Source organism: Bos indicus x Bos taurus, chromosome 19 (assembly GCF_003369695.1).
Source record: "Bos indicus x Bos taurus breed Angus x Brahman F1 hybrid chromosome 19, Bos_hybrid_MaternalHap_v2.0, whole genome shotgun sequence".
Lineage (NCBI taxonomy): Eukaryota > Metazoa > Chordata > Mammalia > Artiodactyla > Bovidae > Bos > Bos indicus x Bos taurus.
Window position 1 is genome coordinate 34,781,590 of NC_040094.1, and position 19,200 is coordinate 34,800,789.

The window sequence follows — 19,200 nt, forward strand, 5'->3', positions numbered from 1 at the left end:
TCATTACAGTCTCAAAGCTAGACTTAGCCTACACCACCCTGTCATTTGTAACTCTTGTTAAAATGCCAGACCACAGCTCCTTTAAAGAAAAACAAACCCAGCGCATGGTGTCAGGCATCCTTTGTTGCTGCTTATAGTGACTAAGTCCCACGCTTCTAATACAGCTTTCATCTACTTACTACACATCAAAGGGTTTTACAGGGTTTTCTCTTTACACCTTAATTCAGTTTGTTCAGGATACTGTCACTCTTTCCCAGATAAAAATGAGGAAAATAAACTGAGCAACTTACAAAATAATATTGAGGATGATCAGGTGGAAGTTTATAAAACAAATTTGGCTGTGAGTTAAATCATCACTGAACCCAGGTCACAGGTACATGAAAATGTACCATATGAGGCTGTGTATTTTTGTGAACGTTTGAAATTTTCTGCACTATAAGTTTAAAGAAAAAATAAAAGAAATTGAACAAATGACTTAAAAGTCACAAAGCAGAGACTTCCCTGATGGTCCAGCTGTTAAGAATCCACTTGCCAATGCAGGGGACATGGGTTTGATCCCTGGTCCAGGAAGATCCCACCAGCCACAAAGGAACTAAACCCATGCACCACAACTACTGAAGCCCCTTGCATCCGAGAGCCCCTGCTCACAAGAGAAGCCACCGTAATAAGAAGACCGAGTACTAAAACTAGAGAAAGCCCGCTCGCAGCAATGAAGACCCAGTGTAGCCAGAAACACACAAATAAAGATGGTAAAGATAAACATTTGAAACAGGGCAAGTGGTGGGGGTGCGTGGGGAGTCAAAGCAATACACAAAGAGTGCCTGGCAGAAAAGAAAACCCTAGTTCACCTATAGCTTGGTGGCTAGACACGCCAGCGGTGTACTGTCACCTTTAGGGTGAGCTGTTTCAAAAGTCACCTTCAGCAATGGAATGATTCATTCCAGGCGAGTCATGTCCTACTGCCTTACTATTAATTACCTGTAAGACCAGCCTCAGATCTTATTATAGCCATGGTGGCACACAGAAGCCAATAAAATGTCTGCCATCCTGCAGAGAACTTGTTGTTAGCCTTACAAGAAATGCTGGAGGGAGTTCTTCAAGGTGAGAGCAAGTGAGCCCAGAAGGAAATTCAAATTCACACACACAAAAATTCAAGGAGCACCAGTAAAGGTAATTATGCGATTATAAATGGGAGTAAACACAGGGTCCATCCTCCTCTGAACTGATTATTTTAAATTATGTGGTGAGAAAGACAGTGGGAGCAAGTAGTTGGAGTATACACGGGGTCCTTGGGAGGCACCCAGGAGGTAGGCCCTGCCTCACCTCGGAGAGTCTAGAGTTGCAGCCTGACCTCGAACGGAGCAGGTCTCTCTCTCCTTGATGCTACTTCAGAGCCTGAATACACTTTAATTCCTGCACACATCACACTGTTTATAATCATTTTATAAGCTTCTGGATTAGTCAGGATTTGCTAGGTTGCAAGTGACATGAAACTAATCTGAACTAGTTTCACAAAGCAAGAGGGAAGGAGGACCAGATTTCATAAATAAACCCTGGAAAGTGCAGGGGTGGATGTGGCCCAAGGAACCACTGGACCAAGGGAGACTCTCTCTGCACATCTTTCTGCCTGTCTCTCAGTGAGGGTGGGTTCAGGCCCCACCAGATTCATTGATTAATTAATTGTGCAAATATCACAATCCATCAATGCTAACACACCCAATATCCCTGAGGTCAGCACACCTCCTATGGTCGCCGCTAGATGGTCAATGCTGCTCAGGACGTGACAGAATAAGCTCCCTGAAAAGCACAGTAACTTGGCTTTCACTCCAGGTGGCCTCAGAGCTGACCGCAGTCCTACACTATTCCAGGCTTCACACCAGAGGACCATCGAAGGAGCGGTGTGAGTCCTGGCTGCTTTATCAACACAGTCTGCAGATCCCTTTAGGTGAGATAAGGAAGGGCCAGCATCAAATTCACAGAATGGGTGTCACAAGCCCAAAAGAAAACCCTGGAGACAACCTGGAACACTTCCACAACCACACACAACATGTTACCAGGGTTCTTGGTGGCAGAGGGGACTTCATCTGTGAAAAATCACAAACGACCTGGAGTCAAAAGTGACTTAGAAGAGAAGGTTTTAGGGCTTCCCTGGTGTTCCAGAGGTTAAGAATCTGCCTGCCAAAGCAGGGGTCACCAGTTCTTATCCTTGGTCTAGAAAGATCCCACACACCACAGGGCAACGGTAGTCACCACAACTATTAAGCCTGTGTGTTCTAGAGCTCGTGCTCCACCTGAGAAGCCTGAACATTGCAACAAAGGGCAGCCCGGCTCCCACAACTAGAGAAAGCGTGCACACAGCAACGAAGACTCAGTGCAGCCAAAAATAAAAGAATGGATGAATGAAGTTTTTAAAAAGAGGAGGTTTTAATAGGAATTTGGTAACTAGATATTTGTTGGTATTAAAAGTTAATAAATTTTTAGCATGAAAAAATTATTTTAAAAAAGAAGAGATAAGTTCCCTGGAGAAGGAAAAGGCAACCCACTCCAGTACTCTTGCCTAGAAAATCCCATGGACGGAGGAGCCTGGTCCTCATGGGGTCGCAAAGAGTCGGACACGACTGAGCGACTTCACTTTCACTTTAAGCAGCTAACAGCACTTACACTTTCCTGTTTACATACAAATAAAAACACTGTATGATATAAACTATATGATATAAACTGTCTTAAATATGTCCAAAAGATCTTTTCATACATCTAAAATAAAAGGTGCACATAAAAAATATGTTATGGTTTAATTAACAGTATTTTTTTCTTTCTTAGTGGAACACAAAATAATTGTTTGAAAATGGATGGCACCTTAGATTTTATGAAATTGTGTTGACAGAGCACTCACTGTGCACTGGAGACATACACTTAGCCAAACAAAGATCAAGCTTATAAATTTAAAAAACAAAAAAAACCCACCAAAGACCAAGTTTCCACAGAACTCACACCTCCAATGACTCCCAAGAGGGTAGGTGGCTCTGGCTGCACCACACCCATTTCAAACAACTCAGAGGAAAGTGATTAGCCTGGTCTGGGGACATGATATGACCCCTGGAAAAGCCTCTGTGAACAGGGAGTGTTAAGTCCTATGATGGTGTCAGTCTGGGTGATGGCCAATCCTTGTGCTCGAGGTGAGGTCTACTTCCGGATGAAGACAGAAAGCAGCATGAAACAGACAAAAATCACAGTCGTTTCCATGTCTGTCCTGAAAGACTGCGGGCATCTAGAAGTGGGGTTCTTGTTCTATATTGAACAGAGTCCAATCTGGAAAACAGAATTCAAGAGCTGTAGCTCAGCAGAAGTTGAAGCTCCAATACTCTGGCCACCTGTGTGCAAACAGCTGACTCACTGGAAAAGACCCTGATGCTGAGAAACATTGAGGGCAAAAGCAGGAGTGGGCGGCAGAGGATGAGATGGTTGGATAGCATCACCGACTCAAAGGACATGAGTCCAAGCAAACTCCAGGAGATAGTGGAGGAGAGGGAAACTGGAGTGCTGCAGTCCATGGGGTCACAAAGAGACATGACTTAGCAAGTGACCAACAACAACAACAAAGCTCAGCAGAGGGAATTAACATGGGAACTGGTCACAAGGTTTGCAAGTGAAGCAAGTGATGCATGCTCAATCGTGTCTGACTCTTTGCAACCCCATGGACTGTAGCCCACCAGGCTCCTCTATCCATGGGATTCTCCAGGCAAGAATACAGGAGTGGGTTGCATTTCCTACTCCAGGGTATCTTCCCAACCCAGGGATCAAACCTGTATCTCCTGCATTGGAGATACTTTACCACTGCGCCACAAAGGAAGCCCCAAAAGGTTTGGAGAATGACCAAAACACTAAGTGGTGGTGGAGAGCAAACCAGAGACTCAGCAGGAGCCCTCCAGCATGTTTAATAAGACTGGAGGAGCAAAGAAAGGAGGTGGTGATACCAATCAGGGTTCTTGACCTTCTCCAGTCCATAGAAATTGACCAGAGGCCAGACAAGAAATTCAGGCAAGGCTTTGTTAGAGCCCCTGCTGCAGCTGGGCTGGATGAAGCACAAACTGATACCAAGATTGCCAGGAGAAATATCAATAACCTCAGGTATGCAGATGATATCACCCTTAAGGCAGAAAGAGAAGAAGAACTAAAGAGCCTCTTGATGAAAGTGAAAGAGGAGAGTGAAAAAGTTGGCTTAAAGCTCAACATTCAGAAAACGAAGATCATGGCATCTGGTCCCATCACTTCATGGCAAATAGATGGGGAAACAGGGGAAACAGTGACAGACTTTATTTTGGGGGGCCCAAAAATCACCACAGATGGTGACTGCAGCCATGAAATTAAAAGACACTTGCTGCTTGGAAGAAAAGTATGACCAACCTAGACAGCATATTAAAAAACAGAGACATTACTTTGTCAACAAAGGTCCATCTAGTCAAGGCTACGGTTTTTCCAGTAGTGGTGTATGGACTGAGAGTTGGACTATAAAGACAGCTGAGCGCCAAAGAATTGATGCTTTTGAACTGCAGTGTTGGAGAAGACTCTTGAGAGTCCCTTGGACTGCAAGAAGATCCAACCAGTCTATTCTAAAGGAAATCAGTCCTGAATATTTACTGAAAGGACTGATGCTGAAGCTGAAACTCCAACACTTTGGCCACCTGATGCAAAGAACTGACTCATTTAAAAAGACCCTGATGCTGGGAAAGATTGAAGGCAGGAGGAGAAGGGGATGACAGAGGATGAGATGGTTGGATGGCATCACCAACTCAATGGACATGAGTTTGAGTAAACTCCGGGAGTTGGTGATGGACAGGGAGGCCTGGTGTGCTGCAGTCCATGGGGTCACAAAGAGTCACACGACTGAGCACAAAGGGTCACACGACTGAGCGACTGAACTGAAATGAACTGCTGCAGCAGGGGATACTGAGAGCAAGTAATAGGTTCCCTTGCTCGCTCCCTGAGTGGGGGTGAGCTTGATTCTCATGTTAGGTGAGGGTGGTGTTGAGTGCAGGGGGCATGCTCAATACCCTGCTTTTGTTCCCAACACTCTGCTTTTGCTCAAGGCTCTTCAAAAGTGGCTGCTGGGTTTTTTGGTCTCTTTGTATCTTTTGTCCAGAATTTATCCCAACTGCACAGACACAATTATTTTTAGCTCCATATAGTTTCTTTGTACTTTGTTGCTGGAAGAGAGGTGTGTCCAGGTGCAAGCATTGCAGCAAAGGCTCCCGTCCTGGCCTGTCTCAGTGGGACGAAGGCCAGAGGCAAGTATCCCTCAGCTGGAGCTGGGACCACCCCTGAGACACTGTCCAAGGCAGAAAACAGGGGTGATAAATCCCCTGGCTCCCCCTCCTCTCACATCCTGGTCTCCCCTGGGGCCTCCACCTGTACCTTTAGCTGGAGGCAGTGGCCAGGGGAGCAAGGGGATGAGTTTGGGGGTGAAGAGCCAAGTGACCAGTATCATCTTACTCGTCTCTGTATCTCCAGGGCCCATACCGGGACAAGGTTCTGATAGAAGGAAATCAACTAAATATAGAGAGAAACAGAATTACTACCAAAATGCAAGACACGAGGTCTGAATAGTACTCCCTAGACTGGAGAGAAGAGGTAACTTACTCCACACTGAGGACACAGGAAAGGGTCACAAAAGACATGGGGAAGGAAAAGGTGAAGAAATAATGAGCAGAGGAGCTTCCCTGGAAGTTCAGTGGCTAAGACTCCACGCTCCCCATGCAGCAGGCCTACATTCAATCCCTGGTCAGGGAGCTTAATCCCACGTGCTGCAACTAAGACCCGGCACCGCCAAATAAATATAAATATTTTTAAAGGAAAAAAAGAAACAGGGACTTCCCCAGCGGTCCAGTGATTAAGACTCTGCCTTCCAAGGCAGGAGGTATGGGTTCGATCCCAGGTTGGGGAACTAATATTCTACATGCCTCACATAGTGCAGTTAAAAGTTAAGAAAGAAAAAAGAAATAATCAGCCAAGGTTTGCCAATGAAACAAAAAGGTGAGGAAGTTGGGCAGGCAGGGAGCCTGCACGCCTGAAGGCAAGACTGTGAATACTTTTCAAGGAAACATAAAAGGTTCAGAGTCAGATTCCATCAAGTGCTTTTTCAGTTTCTCTTAAGGTGATTACATAGCTTTCCCCTTTCATTACTTACACAATGGATTAAACTATGTCCTAATATCAAAGCAATCTTCAATTCCATGAAGAAAATCTACTTGAAATTCTGCTGAATTCACCTTGCTGTTTTATTTAGGATAGTTGCATATATCCACATGTCATCTTTGTCTATGGTTTACTTTTGTGGGCTTGTACTCTTCTCCATCAGGATTATTTTGACTGTGAATTTAAAGTTCTGTGATTTCTTATTTTCTGACACATTTTGATAGCATGGGGGTTGTCATCATCAACCTCTGATAACTGAAGGACTCAGGATTTTGTGTGGAATTTTTACCCAGTCTCTGTCCTGTCATTCCTGCTACCCACTCTGGGGCTGGTTACCACCCCCATTGCCTCCACCCCAAGCCCCCACTCCTCGCCACCACAAAACCAGGTCTCTGCTTTCCAGCCATAGTGAGCGAAACTGTCACCTCATGGGTTTTACAGACGAAGCACAAAAAGGCCCTGCCCCTGTCTTGCCTAATTCCCCTCCCCGCTCATTTTCCATGCCTCCGTCTTACAGAAAGTCTTCCCTGATACGTTCCACCCTAGACCCATCCTGGCCTGTTCTCCTCACTTGTCTGTCTCCCCACCCAGAGCTAGAGCTTGAAGACTGAAAGTGTGCTTCATCACCAGCACCACCTCGGCACTGGCACAAGCAGGTACTTGCTTCCCAGTGATCAGGCAAATGCTGTGAGCCTGCGCCTGAGAAACAACAGGAGAAAATGTTGTCAGAAAATGACAGTCTGCGGGGCAAGTCTGGACCAAACGAATGGATCACATTCACTGACATACTGTCATTGCCTGCCTTCAAGCTATGGGCTTCCCAGGTGGTTCAGATGGTAAAGAATCTGCCTGCCAATGCAGGACACACAAGTTCTATCCCTGGGTCAGGAAGACCGAACCCTCTTTTGAAGAGGTCACGGTTACCCATTCCAGTATTCATGCCTGCAGAATCCGACGGACAGAGAAGCCTGGTGGGCTACAGTGCATGGCAAAAGAGTTGAACACGATTAAGTGACTGATCATGCATGCATGCCCCTTGAGCTATAAGAGCGGGAGGGGAGTGATTGTGAGACACTATGACTCCTAAAAAGCCTAGAATATTTATTAGTGCAGCTGGTTTTCTTTCCTGTGCTGACACTCACTGCCATCAGAACAGCCACCGCACCATGCTCTGAGGTCCAAGCCCACTTCACCCCAGAATCACATTCAGGTAGCACCTTCATGGACACTAATTATCATCACGTTTGTTTATTTTCAAGGTTTTGCTCCACACACAGCAGGGGCTGATCATAAACTCGGAAGACCACATGACCAGGAGGTCACGGGAACAAGTGAGGCCTGCCGGGTGGCAGATAGTCTACCACTCGGTTACTATAGCTGACACTAAAACACAGCAGATTCAACAGAGGCTAGAAATCTGGATTTTTATGTGAAATATCTTGATTATTAACATGTTGTCAATTAACAAGCACAGTCATTTATCTTGGTATCTGGGGGCAAATAAAAAAAACTCAGTTATATATAACTGAGTCACTTTGCTGTACAGCAGAAACACAATATATATATATGTATATTCTTTTCATATTTCTTTTCCATTATGGTTTATCACAAGATACTGAATATAGTTCCCTGTGCTCTATAATAGGATCTTATTGTTTATCCATACTGTATGTAATAGTTTACATCTGCTAATCCCGAACTCATAATCCTTCCCTCCCCTTCTTCTTCTTCTTCTAAGTCGCTTCCGTTGTGTCCGACTCTGTGCAACCCCATAGACGGCAGCCCACCAGGCTCCCCCATCCCTGGGATTCTCCAGGCAAGAACACCGGAGTGGGTTGCCATTTCCTTCTCCAATGCATGAAGGTGAAAAGTGAAAGTGAAGTCGCTTAGTCCTGTCCGACTCTGAGTGACCCCATGGACTGCAGCCCACCAGGCTCCTCCATCCATGGGATTTTCCAGGCAAGAGTACTGGAGTGGGGTGCCATCGCCTTCTATCTCCCCCCGAATTGGTTATTTTGACTACAGAATTAAGGATTTCCTTAAGATACTAACAACAAAGTGGACATCATGTATCAGGAGAAACCATTTGTATCTTCTAAAAATCAGTAAGTGGTTAATGTCTAAAAAATATTCTAGTCAGAAATCTCAACTGGAAAATGGAGGGGAGGATATTCCCTGATGGTGCAGTGGTTAAGACTGGGGCTTTCACTGCTATGGGTCAGGGTTTGATCCCTGGTCAGGGAAATAAGATCCTGTAAGCCATGTGGCGAGGCCAAAAAAACAAAAATGGGGAAACAGCATGAACAGGCAATTTACATTAAAGAAAATACAACAAGGTAGCAAGCATACACATTCTCAAGTGTATATACTCAGTAGTAACCAGAGAAATGTAAAATAGAGTAAGACTGCAAAAGATTAGAAAGCTGGACAATGCCAAGTGTTTGCAGAGAAAAAGGTCTTTGGAATCCAGTGCACTCTGGGGAGATGCAGAATGGCGTGGCCTCGCTCAGAAGCAATCAATGATACTGACTGGCACACACTGTGAGCAGGCAGTCCCGCTCCTGGCCCACGTCCAGAGAGACTCTCCCAGAAGTCCATATGGGACATGTATGAGAGCTTCCCTCAGCACTGCTTGTAGTGTCTGGGCATAGAAATCAATGTGGGCATCCATCACCAGGAGGGAGAGAGGCACAGTTGGTGGATACACAAACTGGACAGTCACCATAGCGACAGGAATGAGTCATAGAAACATGGCGGTGAGTGATAACACTAGAAGAGTCTAACATGACACTACTTATGTAAATTAAAAATACCCTCCCATGGGGACGTCCCTGGCAGTCTGGTGGTTAAGAACCGGCCTTCCAATGCTGGGGACACAGGTTTGATCCCTGGTCAGGAATGAAGATCCCACATGTCTCGAGGCAACTAAGCCCAAGTGCCACAGTGAAAGATCCTGTGTACTGCGACTAGGAGTCCACACAGACAAAGAGAGAAAAAACAAAGGAGATAACAAACTAAATTTTTTAAAAGAGAAAAAATAAGAAAAAACATGCACACAAAACAATACACATTCTTGAGAATACATACACACAAGATGTGGATGTATTGGGTAGGGTAGAGATCTCCACTCAAATCCAAGTATTTGGGGAAGATTTGAGCACATTATATCATGATGGCATCAAGAGACTGAATACGTAACAGTTACATTTGGGGAAATACCTACAAATAAAACCACAATGATGCTCAAAAAAAAAAAAAAGAATACTTACAATAAGAGCGTGTGTATTAAACAGAATAGTCGGCCATGGTGGGGGTGGGGAAGAGAATGAGACAGTGGGCTACACAGAAGAAAAAGGAATAAATTATAAATTTATAAACTATAAACCAATGAAAGCACGAAAAACACAAAAGACGTGAGGGGCTCAGATGGAGAAGCTGTTCCTTTGGAGAAGGAACTGGCAACCCACTCCAGTATTCTTGTCTGGGAAATCCCATGGACAGAGGAGCCTGGTGGGCTACAGTCCATGGGTCGCTAAGAGTCAGACATGACTGAGCATGCACACACACACAGGTTTACATCACCATCCTCATCACAGAATACAAGTCAGCGACATGTGGATCAAGGATGGAGAAGAGATGCCTTTCCATGTTCTTGTAGCTGCTCCTTCCAGAAGCACTAACAGATACCAGCGTAAGCGCTTCACCCTGCCGGGGAGGCTCTGGGTCTATAGCTACATGTGGTTTGCTGTTTGGTCCTCAGAGAATTCTCAGTCTTGTGGGAGATTAAACTTAGACACAAAGTGAAGCAACAAAAGCCACTGAACACAGTCACAGAAGAGACGTAAGGGATAAAATGCCCCATGGGTGGAGCCATGGCCAGAGTTTGGGGAGCAGAGCCTGTGGTGGAAGAGGTGACCTGAATGATCTAGGAAAAGATACACATGACACTGGGGATGGTCACGTGCCTTGCACCAGTGCTCTGCCACTGGTGACCGAAGACCAGCAAGAGAACCGATCACTTAACAGCCCAGTGGTCACCCCATGCTCTGCCCCTCAAGGCTGCTAGCCACGCAACAAACTTCAGCTTATTCCAAAGTCAGGAAATAGTGCTTTACCCGTAATACTCCAGAAATGCTGCTTTCTCCCGAGAGAGGGCAAAGGGCACTTGGTAATTTGGCTGGGAGAAGTCATTTCCAGGTATGGTTTCCATTTTTTTCCTGTGGAAAACAGGAGGGCCATTTTACAACAAAGGGTTAACAGGGCAGGCCTGAGACAGGCCTGAGCCAGTCGGCCCTTGGCTGGCACCTGGGAACTTGGATTTTGCTTCCTGATGTTTGCAGGACTGATAAGAGAGGCTCTTATTGCCCCTAAACTGTTTGTGCAAACACTGTTTTATGCTCAACACCTGCTTCCCTTCCAGGAGCCTGGAGTTTGGGTGGATACTAGGCAGAGGGTGCCCGGTGTGACCAGCACCCAGAAAAGACCTTGGGGCCCAGTCTCAGGAGAGCTTCCTGGAGGAATGTGCTTCAGCTGTGTTTGCACAGCTTGTCGCCGGGTGACTCCCCAGGAGAGGACTCTCAGAAACCTGTGCCTGGTCCACAGGGCTTGGCCCCTCTGGGCTCTTCCCTTTGCTGGTCTTGCTTTGTATCCTTCACAGTGATAAGTCACAGCCATGGGGATGACAATGTGAGAATGTGAGGAGTCCCGTGAGACCTCCTAGGAAATCTCTGAACCTGGGTGTGGTCTCTGGGACCCCCTCAACAACAGAAATTGATTCAAGATAAAAGGTAATATTGAAGAACAGACTTGTGGACATAGTGGGGGAAACTGGACTAAATACATACTTCTGCTTTCCTACCCTAAAATTCTTTGGAACGACAGAAATATTTTTAAACCACTAAATCAATAAGAGATCTGGGGAACAAGAAACAAGACCAGTGGCCAACGAAAGCACCTAAGACACTTCTGAGAGGCACAGCATACTCAGGGTCAGACTGCCCGATTGAACCACAACCCGGCACCAGCCTGGGAGGAGCCCATCATGCAGGGTTTCAGGTTCCAGATCAGCAGAGGGAATGAGGGGCAGGGGTGGGATCTGACAAGGAGATGAACTGGGGCACGGCAGCCGGGATGGCCAAGCCCCTGGGACTCCTCCCTGCACACTGAGCGGCCATGACACGAGCCCCTGCCCTGGACCACAGAGTCCACGAAGCAGCACGTCACAGTCTCCAGCAATCACCAGAGGCAGCAAAGAGGCAAGCAGGCAAACAAGAACCCTCATGCTCAAGTATGAGCATCTGAAGGCAGATGCCCCAGGTTCTTACCCAGCGTCATGAAATGGGAACACCAAGTTAACAGGAAGACGTATGCCTGAGAGGGGAGTTAATGGAGCACATTGTTGTTGTTTAGTCGCTGTCGTGTCCGACTTTTTTGTGACCCCATGGATTGCAGTCTTCCCAGCTCCTCTGTCCATGGAATTATCCAGGCAAGAATACTGGAGTGGGTTGCCACTTCCTTCTCCAGGGGATCTTTCTGACCCAGGGACAGAACCAGTGAGCCTGCTGCCTTGCAGGTGGGTTCTTTACCGCAGAGCCACCTAGGAAGCCCAATGAAGCATGTAGAAGAAATTATTAAATGTCTTTGGAAAGATGGAAGGGAGGCATGACTATGAAAAGCAAGAGCCAACTGTTGGTTAAAATCTCTACATGGTGAAATTAAAAAGTGCACACAGGGGACATCCCTGGCAGTCCAGTGGTTAGGGCTTTGCCTTCCAATGTAGAGGGTGAGGGTTTAATCCCTGGTTGGGGAGCTAAGATCAAAAAAAAAAAACAACATAAACAACAGAAGCAATATTGTAACAAATTCAATAAAGACTTTACAAACAGTCCACATCAAAAAAAGATTAAAAAAGAAAAATAAAACCCTGTCAAGGGAATTACCTGGTGGTCCAGCGGTTAGGGCTCGACGCTTTCACTGCTTGGGTCCGGGTTTGATCCCTGGTCAGGGAACTAATGGAGGTGTAGCAAAAAAAAAAAAAAAAGCAGGGTCAAGGGAAGTACTATTTGTGCAAAAAAAAAAAAGGAGGACTTAAGAACATAATTCATACTTACTTGTATTTTCATAAAGTGTCCCTGAAAGGATATATAAGAAACTAATAACACTGGTTACCTGCTTTTGAGGTGACAGAGAACTTGGTGGGGAGACAGAGGGGCACCTTTTACTTACAGCTTTTAATACAGTATAATTTTTGAACACTGAATATCTTATTTATTTCAAAAATTAAATTTTAAAAAAGTAGAAACCTTGAAAATTGAATACATGATTTAAAAAAAAAAACACTCCATAGATGGGCTTAAGAGTTGATGGGACAAAGCTAAACTAGATTTGTAGAATCTTCTAGAATGCAGCCCGAAAATGATAGAACATTTGACAGAAAAGTCAAGAAACATGAAGGATAAATTAAGAAATCTTAATATCCATTTTCATACTATTTTATTTTATGTTTTGGCCACACAGCATGTGGGATCTTAGTTCTCCAACCAGGGATCAAACCCGCGCCCCCTGTACCGGAAACACAGAGTCTTAACCACTGGACTGCCCGAGAGTCCCAAGAAATTCTAATACCCATTTAACAGTAATTCCAGAAGCAGAAAATGAAGAGAATGGAGGAGGTAGGGAAACATTCAAACTTCCCCAGGGCCAAAGAAATATTTATCCACAGAATGAAAGGGACCACTGAGAACTAAGCAGGAAGAACAAGAGAAATCCACCCCAAGGCAAATAGTGGTGAGATTTTAGAATACAAGGAAAAAAGAAAAAATTGTAGAGCTTCAGAGAAATAAACAGGTTAACAAAAAAAACAAACAAAAAAGTGAGAATCAGATTACAAAGACTTCTCATTAACCACACTAGAGGCCAGCAGAGAATAAAGAATTATCTTCAAAACTCAGACATTTTTAACCTAGAATCCTATACCCAGTCAATGGTATTCACGTGGAAAAGCAAAGTTTTTTAATATTTTTAAAACTTATGAAGGCTCAGAAAGTTTACCACCCATAGAATCTTTAGGGGAAAAAAATTTACTGAAGGACTCATGCGATCAAAACAACTAATGAATCCAAAAATGAGAAAAACAAGATAAAATAGTCAGTGATGAACAAATAATCAGTTAAACATATAACTGTTGACACATAATGTACAAAACCCCCAAATCTCATATATACAAATTATCTTTAAACATCAAGAGAAAAAATGCTTAGGTATGTGTGAAAACTTAAGGATACCAAAAGAGCTCAAATTCATCTATCATCAGGGAAATCCAAGTTAAAACCGCAATGTCATACCCACCAGAATGACGAAAATAAAAAAGAAATTACCAAGAGTTGGCAAGGATGTGAGGCAACCACACATGCTTCTCGGGTACATAAGCTGACGCAACCACTATCGCAAACTGTTTGGCAGCATCCGTAAAGACTGAGCATATGCACACTCTATGACCAAGCAGTTTCACTTCTAGATATGCACTCAACAGAAACGCATCCATCCAGCCAGCAAAGACGTGTACTAGGATGTTCACGGCGCACTATTCATGATAACCCCAAACCACCTAAAGCCAGCCAAGGCAGAATGGATATCCACATCGTGATACATACAAACAGTGGAACGTATACAGCAATGGAATGAACAAACCACAACCACACTCCAGAATCCTACAAATTACACAAATGCAATGTTGACAGAAAGCAGCTAAATACAAAGGAGCACGTACTGTACAATTCTATTGCTATCAAGTACAGAAACGGGAAAACCAGTCTATTGTCAGAAATGGCAGGGGTTATCCTTGGCAGTGAGCAGCAGGATGACAGAATCTGGAATGTGGGAAAGGTTGGTCTTATTTTTGTTTGTTTCTTGTTTTGCCTGCTGGTTAAACATGTATTTAGTTAGTCAAAATTCATCAAGCTGTTAAGATGTGTATACCTTTACATGTTCATGTTATACCTCAATAAAATGGTGTCTCCAAATTCAAGGGTGCCAAACACAAGCAGAGTAAGAACATGTAACTTTGTTCTTTGTAACTTCCATGTCTTGAGAGAAATAAAATAGAACAAAACGAAAAAAAAAAAAAAAGAAATCCTCAGTCAACCCAACAAAAAATAGGAAAAGGGTGGAGGCTGTCAGGAAATAAGCACAAGACATTGAAAACATAAAACAAGACAGCAGGAATAGGACCCAAAATAACATTAATAAAATATAAATAGGTTAAAGTCATTGATTGAAAGATAAAGATTTCACGCCCATTAAGATGGCTACTTTCAAAAAAAAACAAACAGAAAATAACAAGCATTGGAAAAGATAAGGAAAAACTGGAACTCTTGCACACTGTTTCAGGAATGTAAAAAGGTACAGCTGCTGGGGAAATAATAAAGCGATACCTCCAAAAATTAAAAACAAAATGATCATACAATCTTGAAATGTGATGTCTGGGTAAATACCCAAAAGCACAGAGAGCAGGGTCTTGAAGAGGTGTTTGTACACCCATGTTCAGACCAACATTACTGACAACAGCTGCATGTGGAAGCAACCCAGATGAAATAACATGCAAAATGTGGTCTGTATGCACAATGGAATGCTATTCAGTCTCATAAAGAAAGAAAGGACACCTGCTACAACATGGACTGACCTTGAGAACACGACAGTAAGAGAAAAAAACCAGTCACAGAAAGACAAATTCTACATGAGGTACCTAGAACAGGCAATTTCACAGAGACAGAAAGTACAGTGGTGGTTACCAGGAGCTGGGGGCAGGGTGGGGTGTGTATTGTTTAATGGGAACAGTTTAGATATTGCAGATGATAAAGTTCTGCGGGTTGGCTGCACAGCAACATGAATATACTTACTACTAGTGAACTGTACCGGAGAAGGCAATGGCACCCCACTCCAGGAATCTTGCCTGGAAAATCCCATGGACGGAGGAGCCTGGTAGGCTGCAGTCCATGGAGTCGCCAAGAATCGGACTCGACTGGGCAACTTCCCTTTCACTTTTCAGTTTCATGCACTGGAGAAGGAAATGGCAACCCACTCCAGTGTTCTTGCCTGGAGAATCCCAGGGACGGGGGAGCCTGGTGGGAGGCCGTCTATGGGGTCACACAGAGTCAGACACGACTGAAGCGACTTAGCAGCAGCAGCAGCAATGAACTATACACTTAAAAATGACTAAAATGGTAAATTTTATGATATGTGTATTTACCCTAACTTTTCAAAAAAGACAAACATTAAGGAATAAAACAAAATCTTCCTGTTAGGTAATCACAAGAGTAACACCTAAAACAAAACACAGAAAATCAAAAATAAATTAATATTACTAGAAGATATGCCAGATAAAGGGCTTCCCTGGTGGCTCAGCAGTAAAGAATCTGCCTGCAAAGCAGGAACTGCAGATGTGGGTTTGATCCCTGGGTCAGGAAGATCCCTTCTGGGAGCGATGGGATGGGAACCCATTCTAGCCAGGAGAATCCCATGGACAGAAGAGCCTGGAGGGCTACAGTCCACGGGGTCGCAAAGAGGTAGACACAACTGAAGTAATTTAGCACGAAGGCATGCATACACATTGCTTATAGGGTTCCCAGATGGCTCAGTGGTAAAGAATCCACCCGTCAATGCAGAATCCCCTGGAAAAGGAAATGGCAACCCACTCCAGTCTTCTTGCCTGGGAAATCCTATGGACAGAGAAGCCTGGTGGGCTACAGTCCATGGGGTCACAAAAGAGTCAGACACAACATAGTGACTAAGCAACAACATTGCTATGGCTGGCTCATAAATGTATATATTTAATAATATTACAAAAACGAATAGAACAAAAGAAAACCATTAGGGATCACAGTGGAAGTCCTTAACACAATTCTCAGAATCAATAGGTCAAGCAAAAAATAAGGGTCCGGAGAATATAAATTATACTTAGTAAATGTGAGATGAACATTTAATTTTGTACAGGGAAAAGTCACTAAAACTGACAGCTTGTTAGACTACAGATTAATTTCTATTTCTCATCTTTCAGCACTATGGCAGAATTGAAGTCCCCAAACCTTCCACCTACAAACTATCTTTTAAAAATGCTAAATACACACACACACACACTTTTTATATGAAACTTTGGACTCAATGGACTAGAGAAAACAGTTGAAGCCAAAATTCAACACTGATAGAACTCGCAAAGAGGGTACTTCAGGGAGAAGGTGGGTGATCCAAAAAAGAGAATCTGTGGTCAGGAAGGAATGAAGAGGGAGGACGACGGTAAACAGGTAGATACATTTAATACATCTAGCTAACAAATAATAGCTAATAAACAAATCTAGCTAATAAATAATCTAAACAATTATCTAGCTAACCTAGAAAATAATAACAGCAATAATGTCTAATTTGAAGAGTTAAAGTAAGAATAGAGCCAACACCAAACAAGAGGTGACAGGAATTATAAGTTCTTGTCTCCATCAGGAGGACTGATTGATTATATGATCGAATCTTTCGACTCAAAAGGCTAAAATTTGAGTAAAATAAACCCAAGTTAAGGAGAAAGAAAAAGAACAGAAATTAATGACAGAAAAAATCAATAGGATTAATCAATAAATCCAAAAGCTAGTTTAATCAATAAATCCAAAAGCTGGTTATTTGAAAAGAAGTAAGCAAGCCTGGCCAATTAAAAAAGAGAAAAGGTGGACACACACGCACGCATACACACACACAAGTAAATATAAACAGGAAACAGCGCACTGCAGACATGGAAGACTTATTCTCTTACAACAGACTACCATACATAACATTATGTTAACATAAGTTAAATTTCTTTTTTTTTAAACATATGTTAAATTTCAACTGTGCTGATGATTTTCTAGGAGGACATAAAGTATTAGGTTGAAGAGGCAGAAAATCTTAGAAAAGCCAATCATGGAAAAAATGGAAAGGGAGTTAAATTCTAATACCAACTTCTTTAAAAAAAAAAAAAAAAAAAAACACCACCACCAGCAGTCCAGGCAGTCTGCAGTCAGATTCTGCCAGACTTCGGGACCAGATCATTCTGCTTCAGAGCATGAAGAAAACTTTCCCCTCTCCACCACTGAGGACAGTATAACCTTGATTATGAACTCATACATGGGAGGAGGGTGAAAAAACATAACACCAATCTCTTATCAATACAGATCCCAAAATCCTAAATAAAATGTCAGCCAACTGACTCTATCAAACAACCCATACATGCATTTTAAATTATCCCAGGATTTTGGCGACAGAAAAACTAGCAAAATAATCTCCTGTGATGTTAACAATGTCAAGAAGAACACTACATGGTCATATCAGTACATGCTATACAGAAGCATACAGGGAGGGGGTTGAAAGCCACAAAACAGAAACTGACTTAATCTGATAAAGAAGATCCTTAGTGAGGAAACTGGCAACATTCCCCTAAAACCAAGCCCAGGACAAAAATGTCCTATTTAATAGTCAAGGCTCTGGAGAGGTGGTCCATAGAAAACAAGAAATGAGTACAAACATCAGAAAGAGACCTCTGTTGTTTAACAGAAAAGAAGATTGTCCACGTACAACAAGCAGACAAATCAACTGGAAAAAGGATTAAAACGAAGAGACCTCAGAGAGGACGCTCCAGGTCTAGTTTGGGGCACAAATCAAAGTTAGTTTGCTTCCTGACTTCGTCCTGCAAAGCTGTTTTCTGTAGAGTAAGGCATCGGGGATGACAGGCTTGCCCCCACCCCCAACCTCGTCTCCCATCTTAAATGAAACAGCATCTTGTTTGAAACTAGATGACAGAAATCTTCTGAAACCAAAATTTGACTTGTGACGACTCAGCGGCGCTTTATCTGCTGCCTGCAGCGCCCGCAGCTGCTGATGGATAAGCGCGTCACGGCGGGCGAAATGCTCCCGATAGAGGGCAAGGGCGAGCAGCCTCCGGGAACACGTCTCTCCAAGCAAGCAGCGCTCATTATATAAACTTACCTGCTGGCAAACGCAGCGCCCACACCTCAAAAATGAGATATTCAGGGTCCGAATTCCCTTTTTTAAAAAGAATTCTAAAACTAACGGCGTTCCCCGGATGCGCGAGGAGGAGGCGTCCCCCTGCGCTCCTGACAGGCTGCGCATCCCGGGCCACCGGGCATCCCAACGGCGCCCGGGTCCAGGTGCGCCACGCCGGCCGGGCTAGCGAAGCGGGGCCCACGGTTCGCAGGGGCCCGGACCCCACGGCCCGCCCCGCCTCGCAGCACCCAGGACAGCTCCCGCGGGGCCGCTCCGGGGGCGCCTCTGGGGCCCCGTGTCCGCGGCGCCGGCCTCCGTCCAGCGCTCCCGGACACTCCTGGCCCGGAGGGGAGGCCAGTCTCCTGCCGCGCCACCTGCGACACGGGTCCGGCCGCCCGGGTTGGACGGGCCGGACGCCGCCTCAGCGAGGGGCAGCCCCGCAACCCGCGCCGGACCCCGCATCCCGGACCCCGCACCCTGGACCCCCATTCCGGACCTAGACCGGGACCCGCAGCCCGAGATGACCACGCGGCTCAGACGCGAGGCGAGAATGTTCAGCGCCGACCGCACTCACCCGCCAGCTCCCCTCCGCAGCCAGCAGCCGCCGCGGCTCCCGCGCTCCCTCACGGACTTCCCGAGGGGCCCCCGCCGCCGAGCGACGCCCCGAGCCGCCTGCAGGGGGCGCGCGCGAGCGGCGCGGGGCAGCCTGGGAGATGTAGTCTCGCGGCCCTGCGCCGTCTCCCGCCCACGCGGTGCCCAGACCGCAAAGCTCGGTGCCTAGACCGCTAAGCGTGGTACCTGATCCGCAGAGCTCGGCACTCGGACCGCAAAGCGCGGTGCCTGAACCACAGAGCTCGGTACCCGGCCGACCAGCGCGGTACCTGGACCTCAAAGCTCGATAGCCGAACCGCAGAGCTCGGTACTAGGACCGTTCAGCGCGGTACCGGAACCGCCCAGCTGGTACCTGAACCGCCAAGCGTGGTAGCC

The 19,200-nt window shown here is 45.1% G+C and overlaps 1 protein-coding gene across 3 annotated transcripts in view; it reads right to left on the bottom strand.

Annotated features, from left to right (window-relative positions):
• SPECC1 (sperm antigen with calponin homology and coiled-coil domains 1) overlaps positions 1-18,874 on the bottom strand; it is a 242,274-nt gene extending 223,400 nt beyond the window's left edge. For 2 of the 3 annotated variants that reach the window (XM_027519439.1, XM_027519449.1), the window contains exons 1-2: positions 18,788-18,874; positions 12,132-12,200 (exon numbers count right to left, since the gene is read on the bottom strand). The gene's annotated coding sequence lies outside the window, so the exon portion shown is untranslated. The remainder of the gene's footprint in view (positions 1-12,131; positions 12,201-18,787) is intronic. The other variant, XM_027519442.1, reaches the window with a different exon arrangement.
• Positions 18,875-19,200: the final 326 nt, after the last annotated feature.